The 17,146-nt window shown below is 38.1% G+C and overlaps 1 protein-coding gene across 2 annotated transcripts in view; it reads left to right on the top strand.

The window, feature by feature from the left end:
* The window catches only part of YES1 (YES proto-oncogene 1, Src family tyrosine kinase), a 50,382-nt gene that overhangs the window by 8,167 nt on the left and 25,069 nt on the right, over window positions 1-17,146 (top strand). The window contains exon 1 of one of the 2 annotated variants that reach the window (XM_040060380.2): window positions 13,674-13,752. The exons of the other annotated variant lie outside the window; for it this stretch is intronic. The gene's annotated coding sequence lies outside the window, so the exon portion shown is untranslated. Of the gene's footprint in view, window positions 1-13,673; window positions 13,753-17,146 lie in introns of those variants that run through there. 2 annotated transcript variants of the gene reach the window in all.

Below are 17,146 nucleotides of genomic sequence, written 5' to 3'. Positions count from 1 at the left end.
TAAATCTGGGGCTCTTTGATTACCTCCCCTTCCCTTTTGCTTAGGTCTGACATATCATCAGAATACTGTTTAAATCTGGTGCATACGTGGTGATATCATAGCCAAGTTAATACATGACTTACATTAACAAGCATGATACTTTTATTTCGTATGGTTATTTTAAATTACTGTTTTACCTCAGATTTACATTTGGACTTCTTCGTCCTTTTCCCAAAGAAAGAGGTTGATCCTTCCTAGTTGGTAAAATATATTGACTCTACATATTAGGTTTACACTAATCCTGTTAGCTTTTTGCCAGGGGCATGGATTTTCTATGTATATATTTAATGTAACAATAAAGTGTCTTAATAAATCTCTTAAGCTATACACATAATTATTGAAACACTGAAAGTGCAATTTCTATGCAAGACATTTTTATTTCTTCCCTAATTTGTGTTCAATGGCATTTGAATGAAAATTCTAATTGAATTTCATATAAATAACCAGTGTTACATTTTAAAGTACAAGTGAATATGTTGCTTCCTAGATAAGGATATAGAGGGCAATAATTCTGGTGCACACCACATTTTGCTTTAAATCTGATCGATTTATTTACAAAAGAAAATATTAGCTTTAGTTTGTGGATCATTTTTGGTCACCACAACCTCTAAGGTGTTAGAATGGATAGATCTCATACTTCCAAGTTTTTATTTTCTTTGAAAATAGAAACAAAAAAAATCTCTCCTGTCATTTAACCTTGTCTTCCCTGAACGTTTCTAAAATTGTAGTCGATTGGTATCTAAATAACATTGAGGGGTGGAATATTCTTTACACTTGCAACAGCTTATGTTACTTTAGGTATTCGGGTATTCAAATTCTGATTTCAGGTGGTTATGAATTAGCTCTGCCAGTTTGGTTATTTAAATTTGTTTAAAGTTTTGGTGACTAACAGCATAGTTTGAATACTTTTTAAAATTCAGTATAGGTTATCCTAAAAGTAAATCTGTGTAAATTTATAGAAACTTTGGTTAAAAAAATTATTTCTCCACTTTAAATATTAAAGAAATGTCAGCAGAAGGGTAACTTAATATTGTAACTATATATGATGTGTGGTCAGTCAGCATATGACTTAATTTGGCTTCATAGGTCTGTTGTACTCTATTTTTGCTGTTATACCAATAGTTAGAAGTAAACATTGTTTACTGCATTATGTAGAGTACAGTGTAGCCAGGTAACCAGGTAATTTATGTAATGGAATCAGATCATATTTAGGCCAACAGAGTAACCTGCAAAACTTCTGATGCTGTTGATATATCACAGCCTAAGAAGTTCTTGAGGAAACCCTGATTGCTCTAATGGAAAATTGAAAAGTTTGCAAGTGTTAGTGCTGCAGGATTTCTACGTCTTGGAAACCATACCAGTAAACTGTTGCTTCCCTTAAAATATTTCCTAGATTTGCTGGATTTTTACTTTTCCCTTGAGTTTCCCTGAAACCAAAAGCCAAAGCAGATGCAGATGGTACAGTTTTACAGTCAGAATATCTGAATAGGATCATTCTCTTTAAAAATATTGCCATGTAAAATAACTTCTCACATCCTTTAAACTGAAATGGAAATTAGACTTTTTTTTTCCTTTTTAAAAGGTTTGTTTCAAGGTAGCTTGTTTGTCTGGGGCATTTTTTGGCTAATTAGGAACTGGAAAATCTGAACCTGTTTTTATTTGGATATTTTAGTGCTGCTATTCTAGGATGTGATCCTTTTTCACACTGAAGTCAAGTGCAAAATTCCCCTTGACTTCAGGGAGAGCTGGATTAGCTTTGCACAAAAGGACTTAATCGTCCTCTGGGATAAGTGGAGGCAATTCTATTGAAGTAGACTTCATTAGAGTATAAAATGAAGACAAAAAAAGTGTTGCCTGCCTTAACAGGCAGTGAAATTGGATCTATTAGCTCAAACAGCTAGGTTAATTTAGCAGTTGAATCAAAGATTTTTGCCCTTTTTCAATTAGATTGTGGTTATGTTAGTTCATTGCATTGAGCAGTGAATAACGTATCACTTAACCTTGACTGCAAATATTTTACAGAAACTAGAATCCCTTTATGAAGCTCTTTGTGTGGCATAAGAATTATCATGAGAAAACCACTTGGTAAATGTTAAGCAAACTTTTGAGGAGTTTATCCTTAGTTTATCCTTAAACAGATGAAAGAAATTTGTTTAAATTGCTGATTAAGTCTAGGCTTTATCTGACAAGTTGTGTGAGGTTTGGGGAGCCTTGTTTATATTTTCAGCCTCAGGCTAGCATCCAGAGTGGCTTTTGGATAATTCGCTTAGACTGAAAACTGAACTGGATGTTATCCTATGTGTTTGCTGGTGGTGTCTGGAGTAATCCTATTGAGTTCCACGGTAGACAGTAGTGCCTGGGGCATTTTCCGCTAATGCTTTACACAACGGTATCTGTTTTGTGTACGCAAATGATGACAAAATAATATTTTACAAATGAGCTCAAATGTAGTGATTACCTATGTTAATAACTCTGCTATACTTCTTGTAAAATGTATGATTTGCAGTCTTTCGTATCAAGTTTTTCTTCCAGTGCTTCTGGTATCTGTTGGAATCATGAATTAATTCAACTGTCTGTGATTACTATGACCTAAGCACTTTCTGTATGGGTTTCTTGTACTTCCTCTTTTAAATTTCACAAGGGGAACGGGGCTGGGAGTATTATAATCTCCTTAGAATAAGTTAAGAATGAGCCCTTAAATGCTGCCACACGTTTCTTTATTAACGTTCAGAGGTGGTATAAAATCCACTCCCTAGGAAGCTTCGCAGAGCTCTTAGCTGTTGAGCACACATAGCTCTGGGAAAAAACCCCTCCACAAATAACTGTTGATGCAATATTTAGCTGGTGTTAAGGGGTTAAGTAGTAAACTGAAATTCTCTGAAACGCTTGAGATGCTAAATTTACAAAACAAGACGCGAGAACTGTTTTAAGATTAGTCATAGTTAGGAAGCTTATTGAAGCACCGGCATCTTCCTGGATACATCCTGTACTTTTGTGTCTTCAGTCTGCTTCATCTATTCACCGTCCTAACTGCTTTTTGGTTTTTAGAAACTCTTGCTGCAACTTCTTTGTGACTAAGATGCACTGTCAATCAGTCCAGTCCTCCCCATGCCAGCCAACTGCCCCCTTAATGCAGCAATTCACTTGGATGAATAGTGCTCATACTTTAAGGAGACAATTGTCTACCAGAGAGAGTGCCAACTTGATTTAACTTTGTACGGGTGTGAAAGAGTTTTTAAATGGGTTCTGTCAACTAGCATTGGCCCAGAGCATCAGCTGCTTGAAAATTGTTATAATCTGATTGGGATTACATCAAAATTTGTTCAAAATATTTTAGTCAGTCACAGGGCTGCAGAGAGCATTAGTACCCCAGAAGTGGTTGTCAGACAATTGTCTGTGGTCTGTTGGAACTGTAGCGGACGTGTCCTGGCTGAATGTACAACACTGCTTTTAAAATGGGCTCCTTTTTGGCAGTACATTGCTAAATTGGTGAAAGAATACAGGATTTATGTTGTAATCTGCTCTTCCACTTCCATTTATTGCCACAGCGTGTGTTTGAAACACTTAGTTGAATGTATAATACAGTGTAAAACCACAACTGTAGCCTGTCATTACTGTAGTGCCTGCAGAGCTGAGCTGCCATTTAGCCAAGCCAGCTACTTGGATTATCCGTTACCTGGAATTGTTGAAAAGTGGACAGAATTTATGAAAATTGCACCACTTCTTTGCTGACCAAAATTTTTGATGCATTTTTAGTTTTAGTGGAGGTTGAAAGGATGCTTACCTTCTAGGTACACCATCACTTGAGTGCAGGGTTTAGTGCTGTGCTCTCTTTCTCTCTTGATAGTGTAAGGATGGACCTTTCCTAAGCAAAATTTTTGCCCTGGTATTTCTTCACTGCGCTTCTGAAGGGAAGGGAGAGGATGAAAAAAAGTGAGGACAAAAACATGCAGAGAAGATGCTCCCTGAAATTTCTCATGTTTCTTTTTCAGGGAGGCTGGGAAATCTGAGAAAATAAGTTATTCCTGTCAAGAGCCTGACAAAGTGTGGTTATTATTTTAAATGTGTAGAAAGGAAGCTGTTAACAGAATACTCATATTAAAGGAGAGAAAAATTCTTACAGGCATGGTAGTAAGTAGTGAGTATATTTGGGGGCAGGGAGGAGGGTGTTTTCCTTGCTTCTCTGAGGTCATTAGGCCATTACAGCTGCAACAACATTGCTACTAGCTTACATACATTTGTGGAGGAAAAAAAGAAGCATTGTTATTGCAGTGCCTGGCTGGAATAAGTAGTTTGTTAAGCAGTGCTGTGAGATTGTTAGTTGTTTTAGGGACGTCTCCATTAGAAGATGTGCAGCTATTAGTAAGTGTATTGTAGACATCGGAAGAAAAAACAAAAGCTTAGATTGGAGGAGATTGAAAAGAAGAGCTAGAATAACTTTCAAATATGAAAGACAAGATGTTGATTTGGATCTGTCAGTATAGTGAGGAGAAGAAATCATGTTTAACCACTTTGTGTGATGAGATTGGTTGGGTAGATGAGAGAAGAGCAGTGATTGTTGTTTGTCTTGAGTTCAGTGAGGCTTTCGGAATGGTCTCCCATAGCATCCTTGCAAACAAACGGATGAAGTGTATGCCAGGTAGGTGAACAGTGAAAATGGCTGGAAACTGTCTGACTGATGGGCTCAAGGGGTTGGCATCAGTGGCACAACATCACAAGTGGCTCAAAAGCTGATGGCCAGTCACTAGCAGTGCACCCCAGGACTCAGTACCAGAGAAAATCCTGTTTAACACCTTTGTTGTTACTGGCCTGGGGGTCAGAGGTGCACGCTCAGCAAGCTTGCAGGAGGAGCTGATAGACCAAAGAGGGTGGTGCTGATATCCAGAAGGACATTGACAGAGGAATTGTCTGATGGGAACCTCCAGCAGTTCAGTAAAGTAAATTCAGTGATCCTGAGGAGGAACAACTCCAGGCTCCAGTATGTGGTAGGGTCCAATCAGCTGAAAAGAAAGTGCAGAAAAGGACCCAGGGTGGGTGGGGGGTTCTGGTAGGAAAGATGTGAGCCCTCAATGTGCACTTGCAACAAAGAAGGCCAGAAGTGTTCTGGATGCATTAGGAAGAGTTACCAGCAGATCAAGGTGGTGATCCTTTTCCCCTCCTCACCACTGGTAAGGCTACACTTGGAGCGCTGTGTGCTTCTGGGTTCCCTAGTACAAGAGAGACATGGACATCCTGGAGCAAGTCTGACCAAGGGCCATTAAGGGTCTGGAGAATTTCTCTTATGAGGAGAAGCTGAGAAAGCTAGGATTGCTCAGCCTGGAGAAAAGAGTGCTTGGGGGCACCCTATGTGTGTAAATAACCTAATGGGGTGGAATAAAGAGGGGTAGAGTCAGGCTGCTCTCAGTAGTTTCCATTGATAGCATGAAGTAATGGGCGCAAATTGTAATACAGGAAATTCCATTTAAACATCAGAAAAAAGAGAGGTTTTTATGTTAAGGGGAATAGATCGCTGGAACAGGTGGTCCAAAAAATGTTATGGATTCTCCATCCTTGGCAATAACTCAAAAACCAGCTGGACACAGCCCTGAGCAACTTGCTGTCATTGACATGCTTTGAGCAGGGGGGTTGGGGTAGGCATCCTCCAGATGTCCCGTCCAGTTTCAGCTGTTCTGTGATTTTCATTAAATGGTTTAAGAGGGCCAAACCAGTAAGTGTGGCAGTTGAAATGAAACAAAATACAGGTGCTGAAAGGCAGAATATTTTTGTTTGTATTCACAGACAAATTTGTTTGTTTGTTCCTCCCAGCTTTCTTACGACAGCTTGGGAAGAGGGGAGAGAACTCTTTGCAACTGCATTGTTCTCTTGGGTGTCTTAGCTTTCTGCTATTAATATCAAGGCTGTGTATGGCTTTATTGTCAGCTGTGTCCTCTCACTCCTGCAGCAACAGCAGTGAGGCTACTGTTAACTTTCCTGCTGCCCAGAAGACTGAGCAGCACCAGAGGCCTTAAGACAAGGAAAAGTTTTCATCTCATATCTGGAAGAGTGTTTTTTCAACATCTGTAATTAGGATATTTTTTGTTCTCTTCTTAATGCTGTAAATGTAGAATGTGAACACTATGCTTGCTCCAATGGTCTTTTTACCAATCTTGATAGTGTTGGTTTTTTTTATTATTTTCTCTGTACATTTGGCTTAAACTTACTGAATTGATGAATCCATGCTGTTCTTCTGCTGTTATTAGAACTACAAGCTTCTATTAGACTGATACAAAATATGGAGGTGAAAAAGGAGCTGAAACAGTTGCTTTTGGATTTAAACACGCTGTTATGTGTAACTGTAACATCCTGCCAGTAGAAATAATGGTCACAGCATTTGAGTTTGCACCACAGAAAAGCGCTTGTTCAGTTTGTAAGACTAATTTTCAACTCTGTCTTTGGATATGTGAATTAAAAGAGATGAAAGTTGGCACTAGAAGAAAAATGGTGTGAATTTAAACCTGAAACTTAGATGGTGCTTGAAAACTTTGTGTTGTAAAACTTCAACTTTACACGAAGTTGGTGAACCTAAAAATATTTGTGTACATTCTTTTAGTCCTTATCTCAAGTTGCCTGCTTGTTGGTTGTAATTTCCACAGAAGTTCTCAATTCCAGAAAGATGTTAAGTGTTTCACTTCTCTTTGAATGCTGTCTCATTTGCAAATGAATAACTGTGTCTTCACAAGCTCATTTGTGTTTTCTGGTAATTAGGACAGCTATTACATAGTTGAATGGCTACTGCTACACAGGAGCATATATTTATGGAACTATTATTTACAGACTGGAAAGATAAGAGAGACCTTTCGATGCAAATAAATGTTTGTAGTATTACTGTTACAGTATATTTTTATTATGTACTGATCTTCCTACAGACAATGCTTAAACCTTCTGTGGAAATAATGAAAACCGTTTCCTTGTCTTTAGAGAGGCCTGCTTTGCACTAAGGAAGTACAGCTTTCCAAACAGCAAGCAAGCAAGGATCATTGTACTGTAGTCAGTAAGCAACAAATACAACACCTAGTTAAGACGGAAATTAGTGTGCATGTGATCTGTAGTGTCCTAATCTGTATGTGACACTGTTTTTAAAAAAGGCTTCGGGGCAGATCTGGGGAACTACAGATTACTAAGCCTGACATCTGTTCCAAGTAAATCAGTCAAAATAATAGTAATGAAAATAACATGGGTAAACATGATGTATTGAGGAAGCCTGCTGTGAAGGGATGTCATGTTTTGCAAACTCACTGGAGGTTTATTGAAGGCACGTACATGAATAAGCAAGATCTGACAGAAGTAGTTTCCTTGGATGTCCAACCAGCATTTGACAAGGACCCACCAGCAAAGAATTTTGAAGAAACCAAGCAGTCATAAGATAGGAGGAAAGGATTTTATATGGTTAAATTAATGACTAAAATATAAGTGGAAGAGTTGGAATAAATAGAGAGGGACTCCAGGTAACAATTCTCCAGGGTTATGTAAACAGAGTATGTTTGAGTTAATAAGGTGTATACAAGAAAAGTGAGCTCACAGACTTCACTGATGGGTAGCAGATGCAAAGGCAGACCCTAGCATTACACAGGGACCTGACATTGCTCAGCAACCAGACAATGTTAAAAAGGCAGATGAAATTTCCCATAAATTGCTTCATGTATTGTATTTGGAGATGGGGAAGAACAAGCTTGCTTTATCACCTAAAAAGATGAGCTAAAAGCTGACTATTGCCACTAGAAATTATTAGGAAAGAAAGGGAGAATAATGATTATAACTTTTGAGAAATTTAATCATCTTACACAGTTTTGCCCTGCTTACACCTATCCCTGTCATTGCTGTAAAAAGAACATAGTTGAATTTTCAAGGAAGAGAAAATCTGAAACATGGAACAATTTCTGTAAGAGGAGCAGCATGAATTGTTAAGGTAAAAAAGGTGACCAAAAACTGGTGTGACGGCATCCTGTTAAATGTTCGGCAACTAATGGGACAAAAATAGGGAGTGTTTATTCACTGTCTTTTTTTAGTGCATGCACACTAAGAGGTGTCTAATGAAAATAGCAGCTGATGAATTGAAAACAGACAAAAGGAGGTGGTTCCCAACAGAATGTGTAATTAAGCTATAGAATTTCTTGCCTCAGGAATTTAAGGAGTCTAAACATTACATCACTCTAGAGGGAAACTGCTGTTTCGTGGAAGAATCATCAAATACCTACCTATTCTTGTTCAGGAAATCCTGCTTCTGCAAACTGTTGGGGGATCAAGGAATATTCTTGGGAAACACTGCTGTGTATTGATTGTATTGCATGCTCCACTTATGGCTGCTATTAGTTAGAGGTATTTGAATGGATATGGACCTCTGGATCTTGCTTAGTACAGCCGTTACTTTATTTCAAAGCCTGGCCCTTTTATATTTTTATATCTCTGTTGCTAGTTTTCCAGAATGCTTTTAACAGTAGCACTCAAACTTCGGCCCACACTGAGGTGTTAAGATATTTAAGGGGGGGGTTAGGGCCACTGGTTACATATTCTTTGTGAGACCTAGTGTGTGCCACCAAAATATTAAATCTCCAAATATAAAATCTGATCGTGTTCAGACCAAGGGATAGGACTGCAGGTATGTGTCAGTCAATGGCTTAATTTCGTAAGACTTTATCCTCTTACTGGTGCATAGAGCATTTTGGTCATGTAATGGATGTTCTAAGGAAGAGGTGTTTTTGAGTGTGTATGGGTCGAACAAATGCGTGGCCAGGGGTGGCTGTAGGCAGATTATTTCTGCTCTCCCTTCTGACTCCTTGCAGTGATTTTGTGTTGCACTTCCTCCTCCAGACATGCTTATTGTTAAAAATATACTTCTCTGTGTCTCTAATGGCTATTGAAATAATCAAGAGATCTCGCTACTTGTAAATTAAGAGGTATTCTGTGTTGGATGGCAATATTCTGTTTGAGAATCTTCACATTATTTGAAACAAGAGACTGCTATTTAGTATATCTGCCTTGTTCCTTTTATGAAAGGTGGCAGCTCTGCAAATAACAGGTTTTAACTGTTTGGTTCAATCATAATAGATTATATTCATATAGTGGTATATTTTACTGTGTAACTGATTATTAAATCTTTAGTTCCTGCTTTCTGCAGAAACATTTTTGAAGTTTAGGCTGAGGTTAAAGGAATTAGTAGACTTCATAAAATAGTTTCATCCAGTTACACATCATTTTCTGAAGATATAGACTTCCTGTTAGCTTTCCTTATATGGTTGCCTTATTTTAAAATAATTATTTCATATTCAACAGACATCAAGATTTTTTACAAATATCTCAGAAGCATGTGTAATTTTATTTGAAAGGTGTGTTTATTTTTCCATGAACAAACATCTGTCTGTTGTGCAAGGGGGAAATAGTAGGTGCTAATATTTACATACAACTTAAGCTAATTCCAGTTGCTAATTTGTGGCAGTGCTGCTTCTCACCCTGCTGAAGGACAACTTTTCTAGCCTGATTTTTTTGAGTCAGTGGAAGGAGACGATTGTTAGGCATGCCATGCCACTTAAAACTTGTGCATTAGCCGTTAGGAGACAGGTTGGTTAACGCCAGCTTTGGCTGCCTATACATGAGCTGGTTCTGTAAGCTCCTGTTATAGTCAGTGGAGAGAAATAAGCACTTTCACTGCATGATTCATCTCACCCCCAGATGGATGTCTAAATTTGGAAGATGAATTCCACCTGAAGTCCATTACCAAATATAAATGTCATTAGTTTAAACTAGGGAATTATTTTTAAAGGACACTGGCTTGAGTGGCACAGCAATTGAGTAGAAGTCTTTTGCTTTCTTCCATGAATTATGTTTCAGAGGTTTAAAATCAGCACTCTGTAGCCTACTTCATACTTTGTATTCTTTGGAGCTGTTCTGCCTTTACAACAGGTTTGAAAGTTACAAGTCAGATATACAGATATATTCACATTGATTAATTTCTAACTCTGCCAGGCTGTCTGACTCTTCCTGGCAACTGGTTTGATTGCTGGAGTAAGGGGGTGACAACAGAGTTATGTGCCCTGCGCTTCTCATTTTGCTCATCCTTGTTGTCAGAAAAATGTCTTTCCCCTCAGAACTTTCTGCTATATGCTAGGAATACTTAAAAAAAAAAAAAAAAATCAGTGTCCTAAAAATCTCACTGCTCCTCTAAAGGACCCTGTGTCTCTACAGTTGTTATACACAAAGTCTATGTGAGGTGATCCAGCCTTCAAATCTTCAGATACAAAGGGTAGGCACTGGAAATACCGTTTTTGTTTCTGTTTGTCTGGAACAGACACCTGGAATGACTGGTATCCTTTTAAAGTACTTTTCATGCTGTGCCATGCTCACGCACACACACAGCCCCTTCCCCTCCCCCCACCCTTTTTCATTTTTCCTGTTTATCGGTCTTGATTCCTGTCATGGGCAAACGTGCTTCCCCCCCTTCCCCCCCTCCCTTTTGGAAACTCTGCTTTTTATGTCATGATTTGTGGCAACTTTTTCCTCATGATCATGCTGATCAAGTCCTGCCATCGGAGTCTGTCCTACTGCTTGAATCAAAAATAAGAAATTATTACTATTGTGCCACTTTTATTTTTGTATACCATTTATTATACTTATGTTCAGTTATATATCAAGGAGGGTAGAGTTCTATCAGGTCTGTTGGGTTTTAGGGATTTTTTTTTTTGTTTTGCATTGAAATAAGCATTTTTTAGTTCCTACATCAGCCTGAACATTCTAGAAATGTTTGGGGTTAAAAAATAAATCACAAGAGCATTTGAGGTTATGTAAATAATAGAAAACTGTATCCTTTGAACATTTTACTCCACCAGATACAATGGTGGGGAGAGGAGTTCCTCACTAGGACCTATGGGGAAATCAGTGGCTGGAAACTTGGACCCAAAAGGTTATTGGGGTTCCTAACTGGGACAACTGGATGTTGTACAGATATTGTGTGGGCTCCTTACTTGTAGTGACAGGGCTGTAAAGCAATTCTCAACTCTCTTAACAAAAATAGCAAAAGTCAGAAGTTATAGCTGTGTCAAGCTATGGAAAGATATGAGGGCAGGTGAAACATCACTAGCCCTTAGCACTGGCAGAGAGTTTACCAAATAGAACTTACCAGGCACTTTTAGAAAAAAAAAAATCTTCCCTCAAAGAGGGGGCATAAAAAAAACCCATTAGTCTCTACCAGTTAGGAGTGGCTGGGTAATTCTCCCCATTCCTAGCGTGGCAGTTTAATGCTGGGTGTCGCGTGAGCAGAAAATGCATACCTGTCAGTTTGTGTGATAAGGAGCAATTGCTGAGCTCTCCATTTGATGTTGAATAGGACTTTGCTTCAGGACGATATATCCCTTCTTCCTGTTGAGTTACAGCCAGTACTGGGTCGAAATTTGAAGTACTGCTTCCCTGTAGACAGTTCCAAAGGGGTGACTCCCTTCTGTGTATTTCTCCTTTCTTCTTACTATGTATTTGGGGTTTAGTGTTGTGTTGTGCAGATCTTACCTTAGGCCAGTCACCAATGAACTGTGCCATTCCTTTGGTGGCTGCAGGTACAGATATTTAATTCTAATTCTGCTCAGGCTCAGGGTTATCTAACTTAGTACGAGTCTTTATGAATAGCAGTAGATTCTGGTGAGCAGTCCACAGATTGCTCTAAACAGCTGAACCCATTTTTCAGCAGATTCATTTAGGTTTTACTCCAAAAGACAGTGTTCAATGATAGTAATGCATGGCACAATTTTCCTGCTGGAAAGATGACATTTAGAAGTATTAAGTTTATAAAGCTGGTAAGGACTTAAGGAATTTTGGAAGTTTAGGAGCTTAGCAAAGAAATCCCATTTCTGTTGGACAGGGATGACATATAACTTTCGCTCAGGTGTATCTTCCTATTTCAACTTATGAGAAGTAAGAAATAGAAGTTTTTATATATCTGTAAACCATCAGTATAAGAACCAAAACACTGACATGAGTAAGAAAACAATGTAAAAGGACTTAAAATACGTCTCCCTCGCCTTCCAGGAGTGACACAGAACAATGACAAGATTTTTTTCCTTTTTCTTGTTTTATGGTGACATGATAAAATAGCATTATTTTAAATGCTTGTATTTTTATTTTGTTTTCAATAAATGCTTCGGTTTATTGAAATTTTCAGTCAGAGGCTGTCAAATATGCAACAAGGTGTTTTTCATTTAATGTATTTTAATCATGCTGCTTATTTTTGAAGATCAGCTGTTCTATCATTGAAATATCTCTATCAGGCAACATTAATTCTTTTTGAATAATGTAAATTTATTGTTTCCTTGTTGCTTATGACTGAAATCTCTCTGACCTTTGACCAAAATTTTAAAAACTCGTGCGGGTTTCTGAGGAGTAAGTTGTTTGATGTGCATGCTTCTGCTAAATCCCAACATCTGCCCTCCACCCTTCAATTTAACATTTAATTGAAATGGAAACTGTCCTTCCTTCTGGCTGGACTTCTGGAGTCAAAAGAATATTGCTAAAAGCCCTGCTTACTGGTTAGGAACAAGAAAATTTGTTACTAAACAGCAGTTACTTAGCCTTAAAACATACAGTTCTTAAACATACACTGTGTACTCCTGAAAACAAGATACCAGAGTGATTGAGAATGCAAAACGACCAAGGCTTTTACTTACCTGTTTAGCAGAGCATTGCCTGAACTGGTCAATAAAAACTGAAGGGTGTCTTTGTGCTGTGGTGTACCCTTTTGGAAGTTAGCAGTATTTACTTACATGAAATGTGTCAAAATTATTTCCTATTGCTCTTTGATTATTAGTGCTTTGTTTCTCTTCTAAAGGTAACTTTTAGACCTCTAGTTGTTGTTCCAGCATCTCTTCTCTCCTTTACTTGCCCTTCTCTCATCTATTGCTGTTTTATTTGGTATCATGTACCATGGCTAAAACTTAGCAAAATTATCTGTTGTGTTCCCTTTGCCAGTGTTCAGGGAGTCGTGACTGATGATGTGTGTTACATGTTGTTGGCCAGTTCACGCTTGGAACATGCTAAGAGAGAAGGCTCATTGAAGGGGTTGAATATTTTGATCCCTTAAGCAAATGAAACAACATGAATGTAAGGGAAGATAGTATGCTAGCTTTAGAAAGCAAAGAATGATTTTTTTTTTTTTTTTTAATATTAGTAGCAAGTTAATGAAATCACTAGTGCAATGCCCACATTTGGAACAAAACTTTTCTTTTGGAGGCTGAGGATACACCTATTTTGCAGGAACCAGCCCTTGTTTAGGACAAGTGGCTGTAACCTACAAATAAGCTAGTCCTGCTTACAAATACAGGAAGAATGTGAGTGCTTTCCTGTGGTGGTGTGCTTGCTGAGGTGCAGCAGAAATGTCTTTGTCCTGCAGAAGCAGATGAACTTGGAAGGTAGAAGTGCTCTATATGTATTTCATGCATGAAATCCATGCATGTTGCAAAACACAGTGCCGGGTGCGTGCAGAGCAGAGGATGAACAAGGCAATGGAGTGCTGGAGATAATTGTAAAAAAGGCTGGGTAGAGTAATGGTGAGACTCTTACTGTGTCCTGGTGTCTCCACTTTCAGATGAGTGATAGACTTTTGAATTTTTTTTTTCCAGATTTGTCTCACAGCTCCAGGATTGGAGTTATCTGAATTGACAGAGACTCATGCCTGTTTAATACCAAAAAAATCTTATGGTACGTTTAGCAAGAAGAATATGCACCATGCTTTCAGGATGTGGAAATTTCTGTTCAAGAGCAGTGCTGAAAAAGACCTAAGAATCGTAAGGCTGCTGTCAAAATAAATACTAAAGATCTCAACTTGTCCCAGGGAACCACTGTGACTTTCCACAAGGGGAAATGCGAGGGGAAATACTCTTGGATCAGGGAAATCCCCTGTAGCAGTACAGACTGGAAAAGGAATTAATTGAGAGCATCCTTGCAAAGAAGTATGTAGATATTGGTGAATAAAAAATTGGACATGAGATGACCATATCCTGGGCAGCATCAGAAGAAATATGGCCAGTAGGTCAGGGGAGGTGCTTCTGCCCCTCTGCTCTTGTGAAGCCCCACCTGGAGTGCTGCATCCAGCTCTGGGGCCCCTAACAAAAGAACAGTGTTAGAAGTGTTGGACCAGGTCCAGAGGAGGCCACAAAGATATCCAAGGGCTGGGGCACCTCTCCTATGAGGACAGGCTTAGAGAGTTCAGATTGTTCAGTTTGGAGAGGAAGAGTTACTATGGACTTTCAGTATATAAATGGAACATATTAGAAGCACAGAGAGAGACTTTTACCAGAGCCCGTAGTGACAGATCGAGGGGTAGCAGTTTTAAGGTGAAAGACCATAGCTTGGTATCAGACACAAGCAAGAAATATTTCAGGATGATGGCGGTGAGACACTGTAACAAATCACTCGGAGTTGTGGATGTTCGCAGCCAGGTTGCATGGAGCCTGCGCAAGCTGAAAGATATCCCTGCTCAAGGTTTGGGTGGGCTGGAGCTAGATGGTCTTTGAAGATCTTTCCCAATCCAAAACATTCTGTCATTATATGAAAGAAGAATTAAGGAATATCCCCTACCTTGAATGCCATGTGTTCCTAGTGATCACTGTTAATGGGAGTTTCTGAAAAAAACTGAGGGATCTTGGAGAAAATGAGGTGATTGAGTGACTTAAGAGCCACTTGATAGGAGTCTAGTGGGACTGCATGAGTCTTATCAAAGGGGAGGTTTAAGCAAGCTGTGATCTTTCTTACACAGGAAACAGAAACAGGGTAGTGGTAGGGCTTTGAGGCAAAGGTGTTTTCTTGATGTTGGCATTAAATTCAGATGGCATGTGAGGCGTGTACTTTTAGTGGTTGCTGCGTTCAAAATGTAGGGCTTGTCCAGACTGTGGGTGAGCTTTCTCTAACAGCCATTTTGAATGGGTTTGAGCATGTGTGTACATTCAAGACCATAAAAGAAATAACTAATTTAGGGCAGCCCTATGGCCTCTATTGTGCAAGATGCCTGATAAGCTAATTAAGATAATTTCTCCCGGTCTTCTTGCCTATGAACACTATTATATCTGTCAGTAGAGAAACAATAGAACAGCACTAATAATAGCTATTAGGGTAATAATGTTTGTTTAGTTAAAATATCATCCAGCTCTTTCCTTTTCATAAGGGTGTTGTTTAGCAGGTGTCATCTTGTTTGTTTGTCTCATTTTGAATTTCTTTACGGTTTAATTTTACTTTTCACTTTTTTTATGGACCAAGGAAAAACACAAGCTATTGATTAATGAAGAACAATGTACATGTGTTTGTAATTGTTTATACATACTTTCACTTTTTGCTTTAGTCCAAAGGTTGATATTTTCCAGCTGTCTTCTTGAATTCCTGTTGTTCAGCAAGGGCTAATTGTTGGAAGAGGTCTGGGTTATATGGTCCCTGAATAATGGAGCTGCAACATTTTATCAGTAATTGGACTTAAATGCTTCAATTACTCATTTTTCTTAACATGGTAATCATGTCAAGTGTAGTAGGATAAAACAGCATTGAGAAAAAAGGAGAATTTGCTTTCAGCTTAGGGTGATGTTTGGCAAAGAATAGATGTCTGCAAAGAATAGATGTCTGCAAAGCAGGAATGGCCGATGTAAAGTACAGTGTATCGAACACACAGCAAATAAATAATGTCTTAAGTTCCATGAGATATCTTATCAATGACTCTGCGCTATAATTTGAGTGGATATAACATTACAGGGTCTTTCCTTGATTTATCTCTTTAAGTTGCTGCAACTGTTCCTTTCCTTTATATTTCTAAGTTGACTAATGAAGTTGCAAGAGGATTCTTGCTGATATTAAATTCTTCTGTCATCTTAAAGTATGGCCAGCTGACAAGATGAAAATTATTCATAAGAATTTCAATATCTCTGAGTTTCTGGGAGCTTGCAAATGTTGTAGTCCATTTTTCATATGTAGTTCATAGTTGAACGCTGAAAGAAATTGCTTTTTAAATTATCTTTTCAGAACAAAAGTGCAATTTGTTCTTCTACCATGTAAGTTTTATGTTCCTTTTTCTGTATGGCAGATGTCCCTTGGGAAGGTGTTTTGCATGCCTCGTGCTATGATCCCAGCAAGCAATGTTAGTTTCCTTTAGTAGACAAAATTTAAAAGTGGTTGTTTAAATATCTTTTGGATACCTTTTTAAATTATTTTTAATATACTTAAATAGAATGTCTGAAAATTGATTGTATGAAAACAGTCTGTGATACCAGGCATAGGTTAATTGTTTTCCAAATAAAATTCAATGAAAACAAAATATTTCTATTTATAAATTGATTCCTAGCTTCTATCTAAAATATCCTGGATATCTTTGACAAGGTATGACATGCCTTAGATTCTGAAACAATCTATAGGCCAGACTTCTTAAACATACCAAACTTTTTGCTTTTAAGATACTTGTAATTGTGTGCAAGTTAATAGAAATAACCATTACACTCTTAAAAAAACCCTGCAGAATTGTCCTTTTCTGCATTTATTTATTGACCATATACTTAAATGCTCAAGACAATAGAGCAGCAGTAATATTGTCTAGACAATATATTGGTTGTTTTGTCTGTGGTATCATCTGTTGTCAGGGAAAATGTCTGTGTGGTAAGGGCTTGAAATTGTATGGCTAGACAATGTAACTCTAAATTTTAAAAATGGTCTCATGTATATGTATTATATATTTCATCACATAAAACTGCTTTTGCAATTCTGTTATTTTAGTTAATCTCTCCCTTGTGATCTTGACTGCTGGAATAAAGAAAATTAATCCACCAGTGTTATGTATTTTGCATAATCTGCCTTTTCACCCTTTCTGAAAGTGAAAAATATGTTAACTTCACTCATAATCCAGTATACATCCTGAAAACAAACTTTCTTTGTGTAGAAGCTCTATTTGGCTGTTGGTAGAGGTTTTAAAAATTACTTTTGACTATTTAAGTTTGCCGTATTTTCTCTGCTCTGGAAGTTAGAAACAGCTCCCTCTGGATGTTGGTCAGGTACCCCCAGCTAGGCTCTGTGCCTGTTGCGGATGGGTTTGGGGTGTTAGGTATTTTTTGTTTGCTTGGGG

This window comes from Hirundo rustica, chromosome 1 (assembly GCF_015227805.2).
Source record: "Hirundo rustica isolate bHirRus1 chromosome 1, bHirRus1.pri.v3, whole genome shotgun sequence".
NCBI lineage: Eukaryota > Metazoa > Chordata > Aves > Passeriformes > Hirundinidae > Hirundo > Hirundo rustica.
This window is presented reverse-complemented; position numbering and strand designations above follow the sequence as displayed.